Genomic DNA, 20042 nt, shown 5'->3' with positions numbered 1-20042 from the left:
CTGGGAAGCCCTTTAATTATACACTCATACAGGTGGTCCTACTGGTAAAGAACCTGCCTGCCAATGCAAGAGAGATAAGAGATGCAGGTTTGACCCCTGTGTCGGGAAGATACCCTGGAGAAGAAAAAGGCAACTCACTCCAGTATTCTTGCCTAGAGAATCCCATGGACAGAGCATCCTGGCGGGATACAGTCCATAGAGTTGCACAAGGTCAGACATGACTGAAGAGGCTTAGCATGCATGCACATTATTTTCAGTAATGATGTTTGGGGGTACGATGTAAAGTTTTTGGCAGGAAATCTTTGAGTGAGATTAAAATGCCAGACTATGTTATGAGACACGTTATGAGACACTTTAGTAATAATATTACTTACTATGTGCCAAGCACTGTGTATATAATTTTCTAAAATTTACCTCACTTCATTTTAATCCCATAATAATTGGGTGAAATTAGTATTATTATTTTCCAGAAAAGGAAGCTGAGGTTTAGAGTTTTCAAGGAAACCTGACTTAGTACATGCAATTAATAAGCAACACAGTCCTGACTCTGGGCTCCAGATTTGGACTGAGAATGTATCAACTCCAAACTGAATATTAGGGTCTGATGGGGATTAAAATATTTTTTGCCAGTGTGTTAACAATTCCGTTTTGTAAAAAAGCTATTTAGTATGACCTCAACAGTAGGTGTCCTTGTGGGCTAAAGGAGCTAATGAACCTTTGAACAGTCAGCAATTTATTGCTAAATCATTACCAAAATTAAGTTAAAGTCTTTTCAGATCAATAAACAATTCTAAGTTCCTTATCAAATGCAATAAAATAGGTGACCTGGGTATCTGAATGCTAACTTGCAAGGGAAAGAGAAGAGAAAGAGGATGACCTGAGAAAGAGGCCCTACCAGGTCACCTCCCCAAGTTCTGCCTTCTCCACTTCAGCGTGATTCTTCTCTCTCAGTCCCTGACTCTGAACTGAATTCCCACCTTTGGCCTAGGAACGTCATGGCTTGCCACTTGAGTTTCTGATCTTGTATTTATAACTATCTGCTTAATCTGTGATACCAGCCCAATAGGGAAATCTCTTCACTGCTCCTTTGTTGGCATTGACTTTGTGTTAAGCAGGCAGGACCCTGTTAAGCATGCAGGATCATTGATCTCCCACCAGAAGAGAGCAAGCCTCTGTTTCTCATTACAGCACCTCAGCAGTAAATATCTTATGCTGTCTGATTGCTGGTTTAAAAGACATTTTTCCAAGAATAAGTCAAAGAGAAATATATGAACACAGTTCACCAAATATCTGTTCAACAGTAAATTCTTGTAGATTTGAAAAACAGCTGGCTGGAAGATACTTCCCATGAGGTGGGAAGGAAGAGGGCCTGCTGCAGAGACAGAGCAAAACCTAACCATGTGCAGGGGCAGGTCATCAGAGCCAGAAGGCCCAGTGGAAAGTAGCTCTGACCTGTGTGCTGACCACACAACTCGATGAGCAGGACCCTTAAAGCATGGCAAAGTTACAAGCCAGGGTAGCTGGAGGTGGAAGGGAAAGCTAGTCACACCATTAGCCACAAGCTGATGGGAGGGAACAGCAGTGTAGCTGGGACAAGGCAGGTGACAAGAAAATAAAAAGATCAGTTTTTTAAAAGCCTCCCTTAGAATGTCTTTATTGGATTTATACCTGTCTTATACATCTTTCACTTTTGTTGTTTTTGTTTATTTTTATTTCTTAAATTGTGGTATAGTTGCTTTACAATATTTTATTAGTTTCTGCTGCACAATGAAGTGAATCATTGTGCTATACATCACATCACGTCACAATCAAGCTATACATACACATATATCCCCTCCCTCCTGGACTTCCCTGCTCCCCATCTCACCCATCTAGGTCATCACAGAGCACTGAGCTGAGCTTCCTATGCCAAAGAAGGCACACAGATGACCAGGAGGCACATGAAAAGATGCTCAGCATCACTAATCATTAGAGAAATGCAGATCAAAACGATAAAGAGGTAACACTTCACACCAGTCAGAACGGCCACCAAAAAATCTACAAACAATAAAATGCTGGAGAGGGTGTGGGAAAAAGGGAACATTTTTGCACTGTTGGTAGGAAATGATTAATAAATTTATATGGCCACTATGAAGAACAATATGGAGATGCCTTAAAAAGCTAAAAATAGAACTATCGCATATATCTTTTTTATATGAGGGAGTAAAATAAATTTGTATATATATATATGTAACTTATGGTCACATGTCTGACTATGACAATGAAGATTGCTGAAACGCAATAATGCATGTGAAATGATGTCCCTGAGAACTATTCATTTTTTTTGTCTTAAGAGACAAACAAGAAACCAATACATAGAAAATTTTTTCAACAAAAATAAGCAAACTAGAAAGTGATTAAGAGGTTTATCTGAAGCTAATAAACCATTTTTAATAAATAGAATCCCAGGGACGGGGGAGCCTGGTGGGCTTCCGTCTATGGGGTCACACAGAGTCGGACACGACTGAAGTGACTTAGCAGCAGCAGTAGCAGCAATAAATAGAAAGATCTATTTCTCCAAGAATGAATGCCAAATGATTCATATCCTCTTTATTCTAGCTAATAAGGTATTTTGTGAGTTTTTTTAATCAAACAACAGCCCATCTACAATTTTTTACTCACCTCCATTGCTGCCACTTTGGTTTAGAAGTCCACAGTGATATCTAGTACCAATCATTCTATAATCACTTTGGAATCTACAAAATACTTTTGTGTGTATCAACTCATAATCTTCTTGATGATCTTATGAGGATATTATCCACAGTGTATGGGTATGGATGGTGAGTTTCATAGATGCCAAAGTATTGCCTGGGTCTCCTGACTCCAAACTTGGTCCTTCACTATATAATGTACATTCTCCTTACTCCAGACATTTAATATTGTGATAGCTTACTGACCTCCTAAAGTAATATCATCTACCATTCCAAACCATCCCTTGAACTAATTTCCATCTTATCTTCCTTAAATATAGCTTTCCGGCTTATTCTCTGGGTACAGATTATTTCATACTCTCTACTCTAGGCCTCTTCATAGTGCCATAGATACACAAATTTATTCCTCCACTGTCTCTTTCTTTTTCAAAATTTTATTGGAGTATAGTTGCTTTATAATGTTGTGTTAGTTTCTACAATACAGCAAAGTGAAATCAGCTTTATGTATACATATATCCCCTGTTTTTGGATTTCCTTTCCCTTCAGGTCACCACAGAAAATTGAGTAGAGTTCCCTGTGCTATGCAGTTGGTTCTCAGCTATCTATTTTATACACAGCCATGAAATTAAAAGACGCTTGCTCCTTGGAAGGAAAGTTATGACCAACCTTGATAGTATATTAAAAAGCAGAGACATTACTTTGCCAACCAAGGTCCATCTAGTCAAGGCTATGGTTTTTCCCGTGGTCATGTATGGATGTGAGAGTTGGACTGTGAAGAAGGCTGATCGCCGAAGAATCGATGCTTTTGAACTGTGGTGTTTGAGAAGACTCTTGAGAGTCCCTTATACTGCAAGGAGATCCAACCAGTCCATTCTAAAGGAGATCAATCCTGGATGTTCATTGGAGGGACTGATGCTAAAGCTGAAACTGCAATACTTTGGCCACCTCATGCGACGAGTTGACTCACTGGAAAAGACTCTGATGCTGGGAAAGGTTGGGGGCAGGAGGAGAAGGGGACGACGGAGAATGAGATGGCTGGATGGCATCACCGACTCTGTGGACATGAGTTTGGGTGTACTCCGGGAGTTGGTGATGGACAGGGAGGCCTGGCGTGCTGTGATTCATGGGGTCGCGGGGAGTCGGACACGACTGAGCGACTGAAATGAACTGAAATGAACTGAACTGAACAATAGTGTATATTTGTCAATCTCAATCTCTCAATTCATCCCACCTCCCCGCTTTTCCCCTTAGTATCCATGTGTTTGTTCTCTACATCTGTGTCTCTAATTTTGCTTTGTAAACAAGATCATCTGTATTATACTGGTCCTCCAGCTAATCTGGCCTCAATCATTTAAAAGACAGATAAAGAACTAATCGTTTCCCTAATAGTTTCTTTAACTAGTTATCTTCTCTTTTCATATATTCTGAATCATGATCTTTAGTCTTTTATTATTCTTCTAAACTATTTATCAAATACCTCTTGTACATGTTTTTTCCATTTTCAAAATGCTTATTAAATGCCATACTCTGTTGACTCCTTTGTAGAGATTACTACATTAAAGTTTGTTTATAATATCTGCAGTGGGTAATGTTATTGATCCCTGTTTTACAGATGAAGAAACTGAGAACCCAAGTAACTGGCCCAAAGACACACAGCTGGGAATCGACACAGGTAGAAATGCAATCCAAACTGATTGGCTTCAGAGTCCTTTCTCATAAACACTAAGCTCTACTTCCCATGAGAACCAACCCTAAGGAAAAAAGTGGTCGCCTATGTAATACATTTGAAGAACTCTTGCCTCAAGAAGCTATGTCACTTTTATTTTAGATTTGGTCCTTGTTGAAATGCAAATCTCACTAAGGGGCTCTTAGGTTTTAAGGCATGTAAGTCACTTGGTGTCTTGGTATAAAAGGTTTATGAATACATTCCTCAAGAACAGGAGGGAAAAGCAGAAAGAACACAGGAAAGCATGAGATTGGGGAGAATTTCACATCAAAGGAGATAAGTAGTAGAAGAGGCCAGATATGAGCCACTCGGCAGCCTTGAATAAGCCTGGCCCACTGACTGTCTTGGCCATGGCCTGGCCCTGTTCCCAGCTACAGAACACTCCTCTGGAGAGTAAGTCTTTGCAATTTTTTTTTCCCAATCTTCATAACTTCTGCCCACTGATGTGGACAGTAGGCAGAGCATAGGTACACAGGCTACAGATGAGCAACTTAGAATGATGTCATTTCAGAGCTATATTGCTTTAGTTTACCTGGATTTTATCCTCAGATTTCACCACCCCCTCTTATTTCCCCAATTAAAGCAGACAAGGAAACTCAATGAATATAACTGATCAAAGCCAAGCCTCCTTGGTTGAATTAAAAAAGCAGTGCTGGAGGCTCACTTTACCTGCTGCTTCCACACTAGCTACCGCCCATAGAGACCCTCTACAGGTACCAGGGCTTGGAGAGTACAGTTCAAACAGCACTAATCCTCAAATTGTGCACAACATGAAAACCTAGAAGGGTCAAGACCCTTGCCTGAGTTCAAACAGCAGAGCTGGAACAAAAATACAGGTCTCCTGGCCCAGCTTCACTGCTTTTCCTGCCTGTGCTGCACTGCTTTCTTCTAAGGCAATCCATCCAAGGATTTGGCATCTTCCTACCATGGCAACATTCTCAGAAGCAGCAGTCCAAATCCATCTTTAAGTGATTTGACTTTGACCTTGATTCTCTATGGTTAACATCAGTAATTTTCTGGAGCTAGAAAGTCTTTTGATATTAAGAGTACTTTCTATAGGAAAATCTTAGGAGCACTTTCATCATGTATTGGAATTCTTACTAGACACATAAGGTGTATAAAGGAAGGTCACTGAGGAAAAACACCATCCTGCCACTAATTCTAATGTTTCCCATGTCTCTGTCCTAATAGGTTGCTTGGAACACATTACCAGGCTAGTGACCTGTGATAAGGCAGGGGCCCAAGTCCCTGCAAGAGCAAATCACATGCCTCCACCTGAGCTTCCCAAGCACTTTTTTGCTGTTTTCATCCTAATAGAAAATGATTACTCTGTCTTCAATATTTTAAAATGATTAATCCTTAAACCCTCATAAGGTAAAATATTATTCTAAAAACAGGCTTCCCTGGTGGTTCAGTCAGTAAAGAATCTGCCTGGAATGCAGGAGACTTGGGTTTAATCCGTAGGTTGGGAAGATCCCCTGGAGAAGGACATGGCAACCCACCCCAATGTTCTTGCCTAGAGAATCCCCATGGACAGAGGAGCTTGGCAGGCTGCAGTCCATGGGGTAGCAAACAGTCTGACACAACTGAACAACTAAGCACACACATTCTAAAAATAAGAAAACTGAGACTCAGAGACCCTAAGTAAGTTACTTATGACTTACTCAAGTGATGGGAGTCTAATTTAAATATAAGTGTGGCTCCTAAACCATATACAGCACACTGTTCACATAAGATGACCGCAGTTCTATCAGGGAGCACGTCCATCTTTGGTGAATAGAAGGCATATTCCATTTGGTGCCCAGCTGAGCTCCAACATATACTATTTGTTACATTAGGGGAGGGGCATGGTATGGAGGCTTAAGCCAGATCAGATGGTCTACTGTGAATCCTGGCTCTCTGTATACAGTGAGCAAACTGCTTAACCTCCCTGTTCCTAAGTTTCCTCGTCTGACAAATGAGATAATAACAGTACCAACTCCTTCATATTGCTGTAAGGATTAAATAAGAGGTCATGAGAGGAGTGCCTGGAACCACAGAAGTACTCAAAAATGTTAGATATTATTTATGTTTTTAATAAATAACAATAAGCTTGTGATCTGAGCAGATCTTTCCTCTATCTCCATGCCCTTCCTGACTGTAAGACAGAAAGGAGAGTTATGGGGTCGCAAAGAGTCGGACATGACTGACCAACTGAACTGAACTGAACTGAACTTGATGTAACACGGCTCCTCTTTGCATCCATTTGCTGCTGCTGCTAAGTCGCGTCAGTAGTGTCCAACTCTGTGCGACCCCATAGATGGCAGCCCAACAGGCTCCTCTGTCCCTGGGATTCTCCAGGCAAGAATACTGGAGTAGGTTGCCATTTCCTTCTCCAGTGCATGAAAGTGAAAAGTGAAAGAGAAGTCACTCAGTCGTGTCCGACTCTTAGCAACCCCATGGACTGCAGCCTACCAGGCTCCTCCATCCATGGGATTCTCCAGGCAAGAGTACTGGAGTGGGGTGCCATTGCCTTCTCCATTGCATCCATTTAGACTAGAGCAAACTGCCCGATGTTTTTCAGGAAAGAGTAAGAATCATACCAGTTCTGAAGCCTTGTGAGGAAGATAAAAATGAGTAGTTATATATAGTTAAAAGTTATTTCTTTTAAAATGTTACATACCCTAAAGGAGTGGATAAAAACCTATAATAATGATTTTATTGTATTTTATTGATTTTAAGACAAACATATTTTAACATTTCTGAAACTGGGATTGGGACCACAGAGATTTCACATTCCTTGCTTATAAACCAGGAATTATACTATCTATGTCCTAGGGGTGTTTGCAAGATGTGTGAGATGATGTGATAATGAGAGGGAACACATCTGTCACAGTTTTTGGTGGGGCATAGTGTCTGGTTTCATTAATATCCACTTTCTTCCTTATCATTCCCTCCCTTACTCTAACAAAATGGTCTATAAGCCAAAACTCATGAAGACAGCCAGAGTATCTTAAATTCCCTACTTGGCAAGTTGGATTCTAGGTCCAGGTCAAGCAGTACCACTCTGCAAAAGTCTCTCTGATGAGCCAGGTAGGAATTAATGTGCCCCTTCATCTGTGTCATGAACACCACTTATATACTACAGTACACTCTGTTACATGTATTATTGCAATAGTATGAGGTAATATAACCTCGGTACCCAATATTCAATAGTTGTTTAATTTTTATTGGGAAAAAAGCAATAAAAAGTACCAATATTTTATGAACTATTACTAATCTGTTCAACCATAAACAGAATTTGACCTAAATGTTAGTAAGGTGGCAGGGAAACAGATTTATCCTGTTCTTAATACAAACTTAATACCCTCCTGGCTGAAGTAATTATTACACATTCTAAAAAAGCAAGGTTCAAATTTATAAGATATTATTGTATTTCTGCAAGAGTTGCTTATACAATTAAATATTTCAGCCACAAATATGCCTCATGCTAAAATTATACTGAATATAACAAAAAAGTATGAGTATTGCTGGCAAATTGGTACATTGATTAGATGTCCACATGTCTAATTAATGAAATATAAAGAGCTCTGCTGGAGAAGACTCTTGAGAGTCCCTTGGACTGCAAGGAGATCCAAAAAGGAGATCAATCCTGGGTGCTCATTGGAAGGACTGATGCTAAAGCTGAAACTCCAATACTTTGGCCACCTCATGCGTCGAGTTGACTCACTGGAAAAGACTCTGATGCTAGGAAGGATTGGGGGTGGGAGGAGATGGCGATGACAGAGAATGAGATGGCTGGATGGCATCACCGACTCGATGGACATGAGTTTGAGTGTACTCCGGGAGTTGGTGATGGACAGGGAGGCCTGGCGCGCTGTGATTCATGGGGTTGCAAAGAGTCGGACATGACTGAGCGACTGAACCGGACTGAACTGAACTGAAAGAGCTCTGCACCTTGGGTGTCTCAGTAAAAAACTCTGTTCACAAACAATTCTTTATTGATGATTAGGTACTTGCTAGCTTATTTTGCTCATTTTATTGCTTTTGATCTATAATGGCAAGACCATATCCTTAAAAGCAACACAAAGGGTTACTAATCAGTGATGATTTCAAACTGATTTCTAACTGGTCAATTTGTGCATGCATGCTAAGTTGCTTCAATTATGTCCGACTCTTTGTGACCCTATGGACTGTAGCCCACCAGGTTCCTCTGTCCATGGGATTCTCTAGGCAAGAAAGCTGGCCAATAGGTGTAAGGGAATGTGTTCTATAACATTAAATATTAGGAAATGCAAATTAAAAACTAAAAATGAGATACCATTTCATACAGATGAGAATGGATAAAATTTTAAAAGACTGGTTACATATCAAATTCAAGAGAAGATGAAAAGTATCTAGAATTTTTATGCATTAAAGAAGACAATGTTAAAGAAAATAATCACTTTAAGAACTATCTGGTAGTTTCTGGTAGACTTAAACAGACACTTATACTAAGGTCCAGCAATTACATTCCTAAGTATTTATGCAGGAGAAATTAAGATATATTTTTTCAAACTAACTTGTATAATAATTTCTGTGCAGCCTTATTAATTATGGCCAAAAGGTGGGAAAATATCCATCAGAAGGAGAAAGTATATTGAACAGTGGAGCACTAAACAACAATAAAAAATGAACCATTATTACATACTAATCTTAAAACATGATGAGCAAGGAAGTCAGACACAAAAGAGTAAATGCTCTCTGATTCCATTCATATTAAGTTCAAAGCAAGACTAATCTATGATAACATAAATCTGAAAAGTTGTTGCCTGTGAAGCATGGGAATTGACTTGAAAGTGACATAATAAAACTTTTGGGGTGATGGAAATGTTCTGTCTCTTACTTGTGATAGTATGTATGTTCATTTTTTTGTATGTGTGTGTGTTTTGTTGCTCATTCATGTCTAACTCTTTGCAGCCCCATAGACTGTAGCCTGCCAGGCTCCTCTGCCCATGGAATTTTCCAGGCAAGAATGCTGGAGCAGATTCATTTCAGTTCAGTTCAGTTCAGTCGCTCAGTCGTGTCCGACTCTTAGCGACCCCATGAACCACAGCATGCCAGGCCTCCCTGTCCATCACCAACTCCCGGACTTCACTCAAACTCATGTCCATCGAGTCGGTGATGCCATCCAGCCACCTCATTCTCTCTCTTCCCCGTCTCCTCCTACCCCCAATTGCTCCCAGCATCAGAGTCTTTTCTAGTGAGTCAACTCGTCACATGAGGTGGCCAAAGTATTGGAGCTTCAGCTTTAGCATAAGTCCTTCCAATGAACACCCAGGATTGATCGCCTCTAGAATGGACTGGTTGGATCTCCTTGCAGTCCAAGGGACTCTCAAGAGCCTTCTCCAACACCACAGTTCAAAAGCATCAATTCTTCAGCGATCAGCCTTCCTCACAGTCCAACTCTCACATCCATACATGACCACGGGAAAAACCATAGGACCTTGGTTGGCAAGGTAATGTCCTTGCTCTTTAATTTGCTATCTAGGCTGGTCATAACTTTCCTTCCAAGGAGCAAGAGTCTTTTAATTTCATGGCTGCAATCAGCATCCGCAGTGATTTTGGAGCCCAAAAAAATAAAGTCTGACATGGTTTCCACTGTTTCCCCATCTATTTCCCAAGAAGTGATGGGACCAGATGTCATGATCTTTGTTTTCTGAATGTTGAGCTTCAAGCCAATCTTTTCACTCTCCTCTTTCACTTTCATCAAGAGGCCTTTGAGTTCGTCTTCACTTTCTGCCCTAAGGGTGGTGTCATCTGCATATCTGAGGTTATTGATATTTCTCCCAGCAATCTTGATTCCAGCTTGTGCTTCTTCCAGCCCAGCGTTCCTCATGATGTACCCTGCATATAAGTTAAATAAGCAAGGTGACAATATACAACTTTGACATACTCCCTTTCCTATTTGGAACCAGTCTGTTGTTCCCTGTACAGTTCTGACCATTGCTTCCTGACCTGCATACAGGTTTCTCAAGAGGCAGGTCAGGTGGTCTGGTATTCCCATCTCTTTCAGAATTTTCCACAGTTTATTGTGATCCACACAATCAAAGGCCTTGGCATAGTCAATGAAGCAGAAATAGACGTTTTTCTGGAACTCTCTTGCTTTCTCCATAATCCAGTGGATGTTGGCAATTTGATCTCTGGTTCCTCTGCCTTTTCTAAAACCTGCTTGAACATTTGGAAGTTCATGATTCACATATTGCTGAAGCCTAGCTTGGAGAATTTTGAGCATGACTTTACTAGCGTGTGAAATGAGTGCAATTGTGCGGTAGTTTGAGCATTCTTTGGCATTGCCTTTCTTTGGGATTGGAATGAAGACTGACCTTTTCCAGTCCTGTGGCCATTGCTGAGTTTTCCAAATTTGCTGGCATATTGGAGCAGGTTACCATTTCCTATTCCAGGGGATCTTCCCACCAAAGAATTGAACATGTGTCTCCTACATCTCCTGCATTGCAGGCAGATTCTATACCACTGTACTACTAGCGCCACCTGGGAAGTCCAAATTATAAACCTGAAATCTATGTATTTCACTGCTTACAAATCTCATTCTAGGAAAAAATATAGCAGGTACTTTGATGATGGAAATTACACTTGAGAGTCAATTTCCTGGAATGGTGAAAACCTGTTTAATTGATTTTAGTATGAAAATTAGCATTTTTTTTAGTTGCCCCAGTTAGAGCATGCAATGTTGAAAAAGGCAGTTGGGCTGTGTACTCAAAGACATAAATGTATAAACAGAAAGACATCCTGTTTAGGGAAGAAAAGGTTCTTTGACATCCAGTCTCATCACAAAGGCCAGACCTCGATTCTCATACCTGCTTGGAAATCTAGCAGACACAGAATGCCTCCTTGACTGAAGACAGACTGAAGTTATCCACAGGTTTAATGTCACCCAATTGGAACAATTACAATAAGTATTCGGAGAGAGATTTATTTCAGCGTTGTATGTTCACTGCACATCTTGTGGCTATGAGAATGTGTTCTTTCCAAAGGTCACATCTCCTGTGCTCCTGATTGCATTATCTCTCACCACCTCTAGAATCACGCTCCAGCAATTATCTCTTCCCTGGCTTCTATCTTAATTCTCTTTCTCTCTACTGGGTTTATTCAACCTAAGCAATAAGCGTGTTTATATCCTACCTGATTGTAAATAAAAAACAAACAAAAGAGACTTCAGCTTTCCTTCAATGTTGTTACCTCCTCAGGCTACTGCACCTTTCACCTAACTCAGAGGAGTCCTGATCTTTACTTCCTCATGAGTCAGTCTTCTTCAAACTCTTGCTGTCCCAATTTCAGCCTCAGAACTCTATTAAAATTTCTCTTTAATTGGGCACATTTGGACCAAACCTTAATATTCCCTAACCTATCTGCTGCATCTGAAACCAATAACCACTCAGCCTTTTTTCCGTCATTCTCTACACCTCCATGACAACATAGCCTCTCTCTGGACGTGGTTATTTTGGCCAGAGTGGTTACATGATGGAAACTGGGCCAATTAGTTTTTATATCTTGGGAACTGGGAGTTGGAACATGGAGATTTTGTCAGATCCTTTCAGACATTTCAACAAGAAAGTGACAATGTTGTGACCTGAGTAATCAACTTTTGATCTTTGGAAAAACTGAGCAGTGAAAACATACTGAAGAAAAAGAAAAGCATGAACACAGGGTGTCAAAAGCAGAAATAAGAGACCACAGGGCCACAGAAGAAGCAGATCCTCGGTTTCTGATTATTCTCTAGGCCTGGGTCTGGAGCCACAATGAGTTTTGTCTAAGAGATGATGAGACACCAGCATAGGTAAGTGTCAGAGTTCTTCCTTACAAAGAGGCCTTAACAAGGTCCTTTGCTGGCCTCTCATCCTCTTTTCAGACTTCTTTTACTCCCTTTTCTCCAAATCAGTATGTCTGCACCTAGCTTCTCATCTTTGCATTAATTCCTATTTGCTAATTCCATTCAGTTTGGTCTGAATAACTATTAACATCTCCCATTCAGTATTTGAATTCAGTACTCAATATATTCAAATTTGTCTTCATTCATGAAATACAAAGTTCTCTAAATTTCTCATACAATACTGATTAGCAAAACCAACATTCTCTTAGGTATATGGACTAGAACTCTAGGTTCATCTTTAATCCTTCTATTTAATTGCTCCAAACTTCTATCTGGTTCTAAGTTTTATGGTCCTAAATTTGACTATTTCTCTCATTTGCCAGGCTGCCTTTCATTCCAGAACTTAACTGCCTTGGTTCAGTCCCTCATTCATGTTCACTTAAGGTCATTACCTTTTTTAGAAAACAAAAATCCACAAAAAATTAAACATTTCCGTGGAGGTAGTAAAATTTCGCCTCACTGTACTCTACACATTAAAGAACATACATAAACAAATGTTCACGTAATCCTCACCACAGACTTTTGCACTTAACTACTGATAAGACTTCTCAGCTGTTCTTCTCACCTCACTGATTATACATAACTCTAGATGTGTCCTTATTCTGTAGTAAAACTGAGAATTTTAAATTTTAATGAATGCTGCCCAATGTGCCAACAGACCAAAACTTAGATACTTACATAATTAATATCCTCCCTACCTCCTCCTTTGAGAATGTTAGGTCCAGTGCAATTCTTCTCATTCAGTGGAACTTCATTTGATTTTAACTCTTGGGTGAAAGTCAATTATTTATGCTTTAGAGCATGGAAGCAAAATGGGTGTGGCACTTAAAAGTAAAGTTAAAATTAGTGTCTTATAAATAGAGCTGAAATTTCATCCTTATCCTATATCACAGGGTACTTTTAAAGTAAATCTATAATGAAATTATTTTAAACTACCTAAGAGCAAGACATCTTTCAACTTTTTCGGCAAAAATAGAGCACATTCTGTATAATGATTGGCAATGTATGGTACCAATAAAGAATTTAACATAACAAGTTCAGTTCTTTAAAAGTTTCTTATATTTTGTATTATGGAATACTAAATTATACATGGAAAGTCTCTTTAGTTTAAAACTAAAACATGCTTAGCATCAGCCAGCTCTTACCTCAAAGAGCATCTGGGAATAAATCATCGCCCAAGAAGCAGTTGGTAACTTGAACTATGGCAAGCCTAGGTGCTGCTGTAATTGAAATAAGAAAATAGGAAGAAATTACAAAGGAAATACAAAATTTTTTTGTATCTCAAATAACCACAGACATAACAATATACAATGCTTCTCCAAATTCAAGTTTTCAAAAGCCCCTGCTCACAAATGATGGTAAGCCTTCCTCCCTCCCATAAAATTACACTAAGATTCAGTCTCTGGTTGTATCCTGTGTTTATCTGGCCCCCTAACTCGGTCTGGAGCCTTCACTTAGGACTTGATAACAGTCAGAAAGTAAAAACTCAAAACAATGCTATAGAAAATTAGATGATCTTTGATACCAAGGAACCACAATCTGCTCATTTTTAATACATTTAAAATATTATCGAAAATAATTAGTAGTGAGAAAGCCTTCTGAGTAAACTTCTGTGCCTTAGAAGAAAGAAGGACATAGAAGGGGTTTCCCAGAGTGCTTACATGTCCTTGATATTAAAATCAAAGTAACTGTGACCATAACATTTGCATTCCAACTTCCAATCCAAGTCCTCTCTCAGCATTAAAGGAAAGATTTGGCATGGCATAGCTGTGGTGTGCCACACAAACACCCGCTCCAAGACAAAGTCACTCATTCATGCAACTGCCAAGGGGTTATTCTCCCTTCTCTGGGTCAGCCCACATGCAATGACTCATTGATGGGGGTTCCCAAATGCCTAGCCCTCTTGCTTCAACACAGGGGCCAACCTAGTATCAGAGACCTAGGATTGGCTAAGGTCTCTGTTGCAAATACATTATGGCTCAGCTTCTTCCAAAAGAAGCTCTGAACATATATCTGTGTTTCATAATGTGTTTCCCAGAAAACCTGACTTAAGAAAGTTGTTATCAAGGGAGCACTGAGGAAGTGACTCTAAAATGAGATCTTTTATCTAAATCCTCTCTGTTGGACTCGCAATGAGGACCCAATCACTGATGCCATGTCAAAAACTGATGGCCTGTGGTATGCTGTAACAGAACAATCGTTAACACAGTCACTTTTAGTGGGGGACCAATGTGTGAATTCCAATGGAAGGGAAAGAACTTGCATGTACTACACTGAGGTATTTGAAAGGCTGGGAGAGGAAGTGATTAGTGCCATGGAATGGAATAGCTACTGAAACCTCTTAATGTAATGGAGAAAGACATTAAAAGGCTTAAAGTGATGCCACCAATTTAAAACTTGAGAGTCCCTTATACTGCAAGGAGATCCAACCAGTCCATTCTAGAGATCAATCCTGGATGTTCATTGGAAGGACTGATGCTAAAGCTGAAACTGCAATACTTTGGCCACCTCATGCGACGAGTTGACTCACTGGAAAAGACTCTGATGCTGGGAAAGGTTGGGGGCGGGAGGAGAAGGGGACGACGGAGAATGAGATGGCTGGATGGCATCACCGACTCTGTGGACATGAGTTTGAGTGAACTCCGGGAGTTGGTGATGGACAGGGAGGCCTGGCGTGCTGTGATTCATGGGGTCGTGGAGAGTCGGACACGACTGAGCGACTGAACTGAACTGAACTGAACAACAGCAGACATCCATGTCATCAGATAAAGAAATTCTCACCTCTTGCAGCAGATGCAGAAAAAGTTGAGCATCAGACCCAGGAATTGATCATAAGTGTGGCAGAGCTCCAGAGAAGGTTTAACTCTCAATTTAGATAGGTTGGCTGTGCCAAGATTTGGGACTTAATTGGGGAAAAAATGGGACTGTGAGTCATGTGCTGGGGACATCTGGGTTAATTCACTGGACACTCTTCAATCCTCAGATTTCCCTGAATCCTCTGACAAAAAGTGGCTGTCCCCTGTTAGTAGCTAGTACTCCACTCTTGCTTGAAAACTTGCAAGAAAATGTGTGCACCCTCCAACAAGACCTACTGAAAACATTCCCATGGACCCCCAGACCAATAACCAGGAAAAAGAAACAACATAAGCCAGCTAAACAAAAGAGCCTGTAAACGGAGGAAAAAGACTATGTGTTGAAGGAACTGAAGAACCTCACCAACATACAAGCACCAATAGGAGCATATAGGAACTGACAGAACACTTATGAACTGGATTCTGTGAGTACTAGATCGATATGGATGTATATAAAGTTAGACAGGCAAGACTTGATTGCTATTGAAGCAGTCTTCCTTAGTGCATGGACAGGTTATCTAATGTGTGGGTATCTCAACATATGGGTATTCCATGAAAAAGGACTGTTGGTACACCATCCCACTCAATATAGCACTGAAAGACATCAGAGAGGGAAACATCCTTCCCAATGGGTAGAATTTAGGGTAGGTTCCCTGATCATTCACTTTACGTGCAAAGAGAAGTGGCCCATGGTAAAAATATATGTGGACTCATGAGCAGTGGTGAGCCACTTGCCTAAATTCTCGGGAGCCTGCAAGAAGAAAAATTAGAACATCAGGGTCGAAGAGACTATGGAGGAGAAATGTGGATGGTTTGAAAGAAAGAGTTCAAAGTGTGAAATACTGTGTGTTGCATGTTAAGGTCCAACAGATAGTATGCATCATGGAAGTAGCAATGAAAAACCAAGCAAACAATGATGATCAGTTGTGACTGAAATAGAGATTATGCATGAATTCAACAGCCTGGGCTCCTATTGATTAAGGCTGAGCTTGGTACCGCTGCTGCTGAAAGCCCAACACACCAGCAACAGAGATCAATGCTGAACACCTAATAACAACAACATCTTTCAAGATCGACTAGCCACTTGGTAGCAATTGATTACTCTGAACCTCTACTCTGGAAAGGGCACTGCTTCAGTTTAACTGGAATCAACACAACTCCAGATATAAATGTGCCTTTTCCATACACATAATTTCATCTTAAACCAAGGGCATTACCTTACAATAGTGTTTGTGCAGCAACAGGGTCCTTACCAAGGACTCCATTGTTCCATGGCACACCACATCCAAACCCAGAAACTTTCAGATTAATAATTTCAATAATAAGAGCCTTTGAAAACACATTTGAAATGCCAACTTAGAAAGATACCCTGATGAGATGGGATGCCATACTGCAAAATGCAGTATACATTCTAAATCCATGACCATCACATGGTATTGTGTCCCCAGTAGATAGAACACAGCAGTCTGGAAACCAAGGAGTGTCCCTGCTTATTACCTCTCTCAATGTCCCAGATGGAACATCTGTACTTTGCATCCCCACAACTTAGCTTTTCCTCCTTATAGAGTATCTGACTCCCAGAGGGGCACTGCTACTATTGGGACACAGTGAAGAACTAAGAATCCTTAAGATATGGTTTCCATTCCATCTCTTAAACCTATGGCAAGAAGAATTGACTCTGATCATTAGGAGAACGTAGAGCTGAAATTACATTATATGGACAAGGAGGAACACATCTGGCACCCATAAGTGACTGAGGAAAATCTTCACAATTACCTGCCAGATTTGATGGTGAATGGATAAGAATGGCAAAATGACTGAGATCTCAGGTCCCTCGGGGATGTAATCTGGGTCACCGCAGGAGGTAAGCCAGCTAGACCAGGAGAAGTGCTGGCCATCAGGTAGGAGACATATCAAATGCTATATATAGGAGGAAGGTGATATGTTGTGGTCTTGAGAGCAGTTGCAATTACAAGGGCTCCAGCTCATTCCAATAACTTTCATCATGTAAGTTTCCCCAGGAAAAGAGATCAGGAGGCTATCCCAGATGGTGAACTTGACAAATGAATCAAGAATATTTGAACGGCACACAGGGCACACTATAATGGATGTCAGAGAGTGGTGACTTCAGGATCAAGGAACAAATCCAGAGTCAAGCCCTGGAATAGCCCTTAGTTCCTGGAATGACACAGACATCAGTTCACAGATTTCCACATAGAATATGCCCTGGTTTTGATCTTCAGGTTAAGTGACTCCAGATCTACAAATTATATTATCTTTATTGTCACAATATGATATCATATGTAGCACAGACAGGTAATAGGTAGAAAATATCAATAATAGTATTGCAGTTGCCATTTTTTATTTGCTTGTTCTGTTCTAGGCACTATGTTGAGTATTTTAAAAATTACAGTGCTAAATCATAGAAACAATTCTCTAAACATATATTAACTATTCCTGCTATAGAGAGGAGAAAACCATGGCCTGGCACAATTCAGCATCCTGCCTAACACAACAAGTCTAAAAAGTGGTAGTGCCTACATTTGAGTACAAAATATGAAATGCCAAATCTTTCACGTTGCAACACATTGTTATTTAGATAACTGGAAAATATAAAAAGTACATACTTATGTTAGGGAAAACATAATTTGAATTTAAACTGCCTGATTGTCTATTTAAATATACTACTGAATACACTAAATATAAATGTAATAAATATTCCACTGAAAAGGCCCTGTACTGATACATTGTATAGAATTTAAGGAATTAATTCTTGATGGATTTTATTAGAAATTGCATCTCTAAGGCAGATTCTTCAAGTCCCAGCTGTGTCCAAATATGGAACACTATTCTAAATCAAATATTTCCTAGCAGGTGATGAAGTTCTCAGTCAGTTGGTCTGAGCCTTGGAACTGAGGGGCACAGAAAAGCCTAGCCCGACATATACAAAGTTTGCGAAATGCACGTATTCAGTTACCAACTACTTGGCCTCATCTTTGTTTACCTTTTCTGCTGCATTTTCTCAAGGCCTCCTTCAAGTATTCAATTACTCAGGTCTTACCTGCATACCACAATTTTCAGGAGAGAATCTAATGACTACAGATGTTAATAACTGATGCTATGTAAATTATTTATTTTTCTTAGATATTTGTAAGAATTTTAGACTAACAAAACATCAGCATCCTGGGGTAGAAGGATAAGGGTTATATTGTTCTTGTTTCTCAAACATAAAACTTCATGGCCCTTAAATTTTACCAAATAAATAGAAAATAATTTACTACCTCTAAAAAGCTAGTATTTTTTCCTTTAACATATTTGTTTATTGGCCATATTCAACTTGAATCATTTACACAATAAAAAGAAAACTATGAAGAAAACATAATTTTTGGAAGAGGGTATGAGATAAGAAAGATATGTGCATGTATCACTATTGAAAGATTTTAAAAATAAAAGATTTAAAATTTTATTACATAACACTTAGGTGGGCCTCCAGTAAATCCTTTATAAACAAATATTGAATATCTCTTTGAAGCTAGAGTTCTGTCACCAATTTTTTGGCCAGCAGAAGGCTTGGCAGTCCCTGTCCTCTCACTCGATATTTAATCTTCCTAAACTTTTGTTGGGTTCTCCCGAAAGCTCTGTCATTCTTTATTTATTCTTGATCTCTTTCACAAATGCTTCTGTGGATTCATGAAATAATTATCTGCTTATTTAGGATAATTTAAAACATTCCAAAATGTAAGGAATTGAGAAACAAAACAGGTATGCTTTAATAGATGGAAAAAAACATTTTTTTTTTTCTAAAGAAAAGAATGGAGGGAAGGCAAGAAGGGGAATTGGGTTAACATGAGGAGGTGGAGATACTTCATATTTGTTATGATTTGTTTGTCCTTTGGACAAGCCGGTCTGTTCTTCCTTTATGTGTCCTTCCCCAATTAAGTAATCCCTACCTCAAAACCCTGCTTAGGGATAGCAGTCAGAATCACAGAAAGAAACATGAATGTGGTCTTAGACTCTTCAGCCCAATGTTTCCCCTGATTTCCATATTGTAACAATTCCTGAGATCTCCACCAAAACAGAGGTGCTGGGCTATTGCAGTGTTACATCTTCTTACCTAGGACAGCTCCTTTTAAAAACAGGACACAGTGACCATGCTGTCACTGTTTAAAAAAAAAAAAAAAGTCCAGTTATGTGTCAATATAAGCAATTTAATACTTAAAAAGCAAGTAAGTCAATGGATTGATATGTGCTTTACAAAGGTACTTTGCACGGTTCTCCAGAAAACAAAAAGCTAGCTCCCTAGAAAATTTAACATTGATATTACCTTGCAGATAATTTAAAAACCTATATGGTATATAAATTAAGGGACCTCTGAACATAAGAAATAATTCTCCCTGTAGTTTGTATTTGGGTTGTGTTTATATTTAACAGTTAAAAAAAGAAAAAGAAACAGGTTTTATATTTCATAATAAACAAAGCACAAATCCTATGTTTGCCAAAGAAAAAATCTATAGATTTAATGGCAAAACAGGGGGAAGCATGAGGAGTTACTGTTTTAAGACTACTGCCCTGCCTTGGTGTCTTTAGGAATTGTTTGGGCTAATGATTGACTAATTTATTATTTTTGTATTTACATCCCTGAATTTCTTATGAGGATATTATTTCAGGTAGGAACCAAGAAAGATTACCTAATTTTTCTTTAATAATTAAGCAATACTTGTTAATTGGAATTTGCTGACACTTTTCCCAAGACTGTAATTAAGGTTGCATAACCTTGCCTTCACTGATAAATGCAGACTGAACCAAAATGTTCAGGTGAGATATATCTGATCACAGTTTGGAGAGAAGGTACTTATTCAACAAAC

The 20042-nt window shown here is 39.5% G+C and overlaps 1 protein-coding gene across 1 annotated transcript in view; it reads right to left on the bottom strand.

Annotated features, from left to right (window-relative positions):
• Window positions 1–13539, bottom strand: part of UNC13C (unc-13 homolog C) — a 691503-nt gene extending 677964 nt beyond the window's left edge. The window contains exon 1 of the mRNA XM_055436715.2: window positions 13471–13539. The gene's annotated coding sequence lies outside the window, so the exon portion shown is untranslated. The remainder of the gene's footprint in view (window positions 1–13470) is intronic.
• Between the last annotated feature and the right edge of the window lie 6503 nt (window positions 13540–20042).

Source organism: Moschus berezovskii, chromosome 9 (genome assembly GCF_049115385.1).
Source record: "Moschus berezovskii isolate FMDL1 chromosome 9, NW_MosBer_1.0, whole genome shotgun sequence".
In the NCBI taxonomy this organism is placed as follows: Eukaryota; Metazoa; Chordata; class Mammalia; order Artiodactyla; family Moschidae; genus Moschus; species Moschus berezovskii.
Note: the sequence above shows the minus strand (reverse complement) of the source record. Positions and strands in the feature narration are given on the sequence as shown.